Source organism: Triticum aestivum, chromosome 1B, assembly GCF_018294505.1.
Source record: "Triticum aestivum cultivar Chinese Spring chromosome 1B, IWGSC CS RefSeq v2.1, whole genome shotgun sequence".
Classification (NCBI taxonomy): domain Eukaryota; kingdom Viridiplantae; phylum Streptophyta; class Magnoliopsida; order Poales; family Poaceae; genus Triticum; species Triticum aestivum.
This window is the reverse complement of record NC_057795.1, coordinates 66,951,913-66,959,514: the sequence shown is the minus strand read 5'-3', so window position 1 is coordinate 66,959,514 and position 7,602 is coordinate 66,951,913.

Genomic DNA, 7,602 nt, shown 5'->3' with positions numbered 1-7,602 from the left:
GGAATTTAGTTTATTTTATAAATAATCAGGAAATTCCAGGAAATTGTATAAACTTCTAAAATTCATAGAAATTCAACCGTAACTCCAAATTAAATAAATTATATATGTAAAATTATCAGAAAAATTCAAGGAATCCATCTGTACCATTTTCATGCATGTTTGAACAATGTTTGTCCTCTGTTTTGGACAAAACAAATAAAGGGCATTTAAATAATCATATATGGAGTTGGAGTTTGAATCATGTATTCAAACCAACTTCATTTAAATCATAGCTAGGTGCATTAGCCCAAAACACATTCATATTGCAATGTCATAGCATGCATCATATTGTGCATTGCATTGATTGTGTTTCTTCTGTGTTTGCCGGTGTTGTTCCCCCTCGATAGACGTTGTACCGGCGATGTGATCGATGACACCGATGAAGAGCTATATTATCTTCAGAAGTGCCAGGCAAGCAAAACCCCCTTGTTCATTCCGATACAATCCTACTCTCTCGCTCCTGCTCTTTTTTACTGCATTAGGGCAACAACGATTCATCTGTTACTTGCTGCGGTAGCTGAACCCCTTTATCCTCTGCATGACATGTCATTCCACAGTAAATAGATGAAACCCACTAGCATGAGTAGGAGTTGTTTGAGCCCTGTTATGCCTACTCATTCTTGCTTGTTTGTCATGCCTGCTACTGCTTAGAGTTGTGTCAGGTCTGATTCATCGGGAATGAATCAGAGGTGTGTGAACATGTCCTACCGTGTGTGAGCTAAGTGTGTGAACACGATTTGGTAAAAGGTATCGGTGAGAGGCCATGTAGGAGTACATGGTGGGTCGTCTCATTGAAGCCGTCCTCAGGAACTGAGTTCTGTGTTTGTGATCCATGACCAGTTACTACCACACATTGGGTTCCGGTAACTCGACCCCTCTCGACTTATTAATCAACATGATCTCTGTCCAGGAGTTGCAACTAGTTTCTGGTGTTTGTAGGTAGTGTTAGTAGTCTACCAAGTGGCACCCGGTATAGGTGGGCTTGGGACAGACTAGGCACAGTGGCACAGTGTACCAAGTGGCACCCGGATGGTGGGCTTGGGAACCCTGCTCACATCGTTTGGGGCCGTGAGCGACACCCCGCCGGATCTCCTTGCGGATGGAACCCGAATAGGCGATAAACCTGGACGAGAGACTTGTTTGGTTAGTCAGGTCGTGGCCGACTCCCTCGCCCGGTTTCCGCTTGAAGGTTGCCGAGATACATGACGTGTACAGGGCGATAAGTGGCGGAAGCGTGTGTGAAGAAGTACACCCCTGCAGGGTTATCATTATCTATTCGAATAGCCGGATTCCTCGGATATGGAAACTTGGACCCCTTGCATAGTTCATAGACAAGTGAAAGTGGATACTCTAAAATACGCAAGATAAGCGTGAGTGCTATGGATGGCGTTCTCGTAGGGAGACGGGAGCGGATCCATAGTGGTGTATTGATATGGTGAATATGTGGACTCGTGTGCGCCACCTCAAAAGAGTTGCATTGCAGTCGTAGTTCAGGATAGCCACCGAGTCAAAGCTGGCTTGCTGCAGTTAAACTCCACCACCCCCTTTATTGATAATGATGCATATGTAGTTAGATCTGATGTAAGTCTTGCTGGGTACATTTGTACTCAAGTTGCTTAATTTATGTTTTTGCAGAGAGACTTCAGTCTCACTAGTAGTTCCACGTGGACTTCGACGTTTAGCTTGTTACCTCAGCTACGATCTTGTGCCCTCGGCAGGATCTGGTAGATAGTCAGGCTTCTCAGCCTTTTTCATTTATAGTTGTCTGTACTCAGACATGTTAAGCTTCCGCTTGTGCTATGACTTGTATGCTCTGATTGTTGGGTCATGAGACCCATGTTTGTAATATCTCGCTCCTCGGAGCCTATTGAATAAATGCTTGAGTGTAGAGTCATGTTGTGATGCCATGTTGTATTTGCACATATCGAGCATATTATGTGTATGTTATTGAAATGCTTGGTATGTGTGGGATCTGACTATCTAGTTGTTTATCCTTAGTAGCCTCTCTTACCGGGAAATGTCTCCTAGTGTTTCCACTGAGCCATGGTAGCTTGCTACTGCTCCGGAACACTTAGGCTGGCCGGCATATGTCCTTCTTCGTTCCTGTGTCTGTCCCCTCGGGGAAATATCACACGATGAATTCCAGAGTCCTGTTAGCCCGCTACAGCCCGGTTCACCGGAGTCCTGCTAGCCCAGTGCTACAGCCTGGATTCACTCGCTGATGACCGACACGTTCGATGTTGGGTCATGGATGCCTGTCCCTGTAAGTTAGTGCCACTTTGGGTTTACGACTAGCCATGTCAACCCGGGCTCCTTATCATATGGATTCTAGCAACACTATCATATACGTGTGCCAACAAGCGCAAACGGTCCCGGGCAAAGGTAAGGCGACACCCGTGGGAATACCGTGCGTGAGGCCACAAAGTGATATGAGGTGTTACATGCTAGATCGATGTGGCATTGAGTCGGGGTCCTGACAGCGTTGGTATCAGAGCTTGACTGCCTATAGGATTACCAAGCCAAACTGGTCGAAGTTGAGTCTAGAAATTCTTTAGTTATATAAGGGAATTGATTGTGGGATGGAACGTAAGGCTCTTTTTATTCCTTATACCTCATGGCCTTCTGATCTGAGTCATCATCTTCTCTTCTACGGGGATTAAGAACTAGGCTATCTCTTCTTTCCATCAGGATCACGTGTTACTAATCCGTAGACTTATAAGATTGTTGGATTAAGCCTCAGTTCAGTTTCTACCTCTGTATGTTAATTATTGATCTCGAGACCTTGATATTATGCTTCTGAGTGGTTATGCCACCATTTTTGTGAATGTCTCAAATCTTTTCTGAGCATTTACAGCCTTATGCCGTCTGAGTCATCCCAGGTTTCCAAAGAGTCTGATGCATTTGCAAAATCCCTTTCCTCTGGTTTCAATGTCTTTTAGGCCAGGTTAATCACACAAATTGTTGAGTTGAGGTACTCTACTGCCTCGACCTTTATGTTGGAGTTATTATTATGACCCTAGGTGTCTCAGGGGATCATCTAGTAGTCTAGCCATGTTTTGTGTCCCAGTGTGATGATTCTGGTTTTTATTCTCGAAAGCATCCCGTGATGCCACTTAGTAGTAGGTATTTTACTCCTTGGGTTTCTGAGCCCAAGATTCACCCTACTTACTTCATGTTGATAGTAATTGCTAGTGCCTTTAGGATATTAGTAACCTTTGCGATAGTCCTCGAAGTTCGTGGTATTTCCTTCTTCCAAATACTATGAACCACTTTATGGCAGAAGTTTGTTAGATCAAAAGATCACAACAGGAGTGCCCTCGATAAGTTCTCCATTCTATATTGCGACTCTGCCAGTTCTACTTTTCTGCATGGGTTATCCGGAAGAAACATATTGAACTGGTTCGACATACTAATCTATGCATCCACAACTCAGAAAGTTATATGTTCCTTTGAGTTGTCCCTCTTTAGTTGTCTACTGACCTTCGTCTATCAATTGATAGTCAAGAGTATGCATGCATTCGTTTATCGATGCCTATTACTCTTGTGGTCCGTCAAGCCATTCTATCGCGGAATGACTAGGAGAAACAAACTCCAGTACCTCTTCCATATCCAGGATTGGGTCAAAGAAGTTGTGCTCCACAGAACAAATGCCAATCCAGCTTTTGGTTCTGTTCTACCTTGGAGTATTACCCTCTTTATGTCAGAATTGTCATGAGAACTGCACCAACTCTCATGAATTTTGACATAGTGATACTTCTCACCATCATTAGTCATTCCTCGGTCTTCGTGTTGATGCAACCGGAATACCGACAAATGAATTGTGATGTGTGAAATCAATACTCCTAGCAACCTCGTTGCTTGGTAGTTAAAGGACAATAATTTCATTCTTAGCGTGTTGGTTTTTGAATCATCCTTCTAAGACTGATCGTGCTACCTAGTCCTTATTTCGGTGCACCCTTCGATTGATGAGTTAGGATTTTGTCAAGTCCTTGCTCATTTGATCATATCGTCTTGCCCTGAAAAGCAAGATTGTTCTCAAGCTTAGTAACATACCGGTGGTTCGTGACTTTCCAAATATCTTCTTGGAAGTGTTACCGGGTTGTTCCCTGACTGTATGTTGAGCTCGTGATCAAGTTGGTTTCTTGTGAACCACCCTTTCTCCAAGAATCTGTGTTGGATATCCCTGAGCTAGTTGGTTAAGCTAGACAACAACTTGGAGAGTTGGAAGATAAAAGCTTGCCTGACTTAGTTCGTTCCAAAGGGATATTCTTGTGTAGTGTGTGTTGAAGAAAGTTGATATTTTCATCGACTGAACCTCGTGATCAGTTAATGGACCTATCATCTTGTCCAACCTTTGATTTGGGTGTGGGCTATCGTCAAATCAAATCAGTACCAACGATGCTCGTAATGTTGTCTTACTCGTGGTTGATCCCTTGAGCATACACCATTATATCTTTTGGGTCTGACCAATGCTATCACTTGTTCACTTAACTATGGAATTCCTTTTGAAAGGAAACCCAGATGAATTGTTGTTGAGCCCATTGACAACATCCTTGTCTTCTCCATAATTTTGCTGAACATTAAGCTAGTGTTGGAAAACTTTTGAAAGCATTTGTTCATGCTAGCTCATGAAGCATATGTTCGGATGTAAGAAGTGACTTCCTCTAGTTCATGTGCATTTGATGCAAGTTGCCGCCGTGGATTCGAGGAAGATTGTTTTGTTTCCTTTGGAATCATCCCAAATCAGTCATGCACAAGTGCGAAGTATTCTGTAGTCTGGAGGCTTGCAACCTTCATTCTATATGTGTCCCTAGCACACTAAGCCACTGATTGACTTGTTCAAGGAAAAGAAGTCTATGCTTGGGATCTAATCCATGGACTTGCGTAAAGACTTCGATATCCTCGATGATGGTTCTCCACCTGAACTCGGTAGTGTTTAATTATAAGACTACTACGTGGCCATGCTTGTCTGGGACAACGTGTTCACATGTTTGTAGCAGAACCAGCTCATGTTTTGGAGCTTACTATCGTAGTTCATTCCCCGAGAATCTCACAACGCCGTCTCGTCGATTTGTGTTGTAAACTTTCATTTTTCTTTCTAGACTTGATGAGTCTGGAATATTCTGACACTAACCAGATCTGAATCTCAGGCAGATGTGATGGTTGGAACATTTCCCAAGAACTATAATATTGGTCTCGCGATAACCGGTAAAGTGGATGTCATGGCCAACACACCCAGCCGGAAGACCTCCTGTTGTAGTATCTTGATTTGAGGAAGTTGGCCACCTCCCCATAGGGATTTCGTAGGATTTACTCCCTAGTTTCCCCTATGGATTTCTGTGTTCCGAAGTCCGACCTTTTTACTTGATGTTCTAGATATCAAACCATATCTATGAATGGGTTACACTAGCACATCAAGGAGAACATTAGAAGCGGAGTGCTAAATGTCTCTCAGTCGATCATCCAGATTTCGTTTCCTTGGCCTCGCTAAGGTGAAATCTGAGAAAGTGTTATCCTCCTTTGCATCTGCATCGTCCATCGCTATTCATCATGGTAGTATGTTGTGTTGTCAGCACCCTTGACACGGATGTTGATAAAACCTTGATGATTGTGGAAATGCTCAAGTTCTTGAGAGCACGCACAAGCGCCACGTGTTATCATCGGCACTAACTGGGATTCCTCTCAGTTTCCTCGGCAATGCTATGACCTTTTCAAACAGTGAATTCACTCTTTATTGTTGGGTTCTTCCCCAGTTACCAGAATCATTCCCAGCATTTGCATTCTGTTCCCAGCTTGCACCGCCATTGTGCCATTCTACCATGGGTCTCTTCCATTTCCGCTGGTAAGCAAAATCATCCATTACGTTGTCTTCAACAAGGTAATCCACATCATCCAAGTCCAAGTATGCCATTCTACCGACCCCCTCCAAGCGATCGCTCGAGAATTGCCTTAGGCTGGTTTAAAGAGTCTCAATGATCTCTGAATCAAAGGTAATTCTTTTTGCCACTTAAGGGGATAATCTACGAATCACCCTCCTCCAGGATGTTTCGTCGTGGTAGCATGGCAACTCAACTCCTCGCTACGTTGACAATCGTTTACCACCTTCTTAGGTGTGGAATTGTTGTCTACCTAGTGAGCCCTCGTCATCTGTCTCACTCCATTTCCTCAGATGTATGCTTCGTGTCTCAGCTCGAGAGATGTGACAATGTCTCATCCCATGAGTTGATCCTGAGTTGTTCGGTCTTCGAGAAGATAGATTCTTCTAGAGTTTTCCTTCCCTCTTCTCGTCATGTTAGCTGGAGTTCTCACAGGAAGACGTCGAGACAAAGATGGTGATTGAATCAACGCTCATTTGAAGTGCAACCTGGATCGTGAAGATTGTACTAGTTTGCGTTTCCCCTCATCTTACCCTACGCTTGAATCTCGGGACGAGATTCTTGTTTAGTGGGGGCGAGTTGTCACATCCCTAGCTTCTGGTGCTGCCTAGTGTTTGCATCATGTTTAAATTTTTGAAATTGAACTGAGGAAATTTGGAAGCCTCAAAACCCTAAATAAAAGAAGGGAAAAAAACCCTAAAATCTCATTCATTGTTCCAAAATGCTCTTCTTAAATGTTTGATAATTTTTGGAAAGGGTTCTGGTCCCAACCAAAATATTGAACATTTTTAAGGACTTAATCTTGGGACTTTGAATTTAAATCATTAGCTATTTGAATTTGAATTATATTCATATAATTAGAATATAATTTCAAATACCCCTGAAATATTTTATGAGCATTTCGAAAAGTCCATCTAGCAAAATAAAAATATTCAGAGGAGTTTTGGGCATTGTTTGGATTATTTTAAATTCAAAACAGTGGCAAAAGATTAAATAAAAGAAAACAGAACAGAAATATAAAAAAAAGAGAAGCCTACCTGGCCCAGCTCCCCCAGCCACTTACCTGGCGCCACCACCGGCCCAGCACGGCCCAGGCCACCGCCGCTTCCCCCCTGTCGTCTTCCTCCCTCGCCAGAAGGACAGAGGCGAGGCGTGGCGCGCGCCCGAGAGCCCTCGGCCACCTCCTGCTTCCTCCTAGGAGCCCCGGGCCTTCTACCAGCGCCACGGAGATGCCCGAAGACCCTGTTCCCTCTCCGCTCACTCGCTGCTCTCCCTCCCTTCCCCTGGCTCTCTCTCTCGCGCAGCCCGAGCGAAGCTCGTCGCCGCCGTCCACTGCCACCACGGCCACCGGGCCTCCCTCGCTTCCCCGACTAGCCCACAAGCTCCGCCACTCCGTCCTCGACCCACCTCACCGAGCCACGCCCCTCCAGAAGCCCTCGAAGCGCCGCCCCGACGTTTTTCCCCTCCTCGGACCCGCCGGTCGCCGTCGCCCGATTCGTCGGCTCCGGACCGTCCCCGGCCTCGTCTCCGCCTCGAATGGATCCGCTGTGAGCCTCCGCTGCTTCTCATGTGCTCGCCCCCTCCGTTCTCGCCCCCTAGCCCATCTACCACCGCGGCCGAGAGCTTCTCGCCGCCGGCCATGGCGTGACCGTGGCCACAGCCACCGCAGCTCGTTCCCGAGCCCACC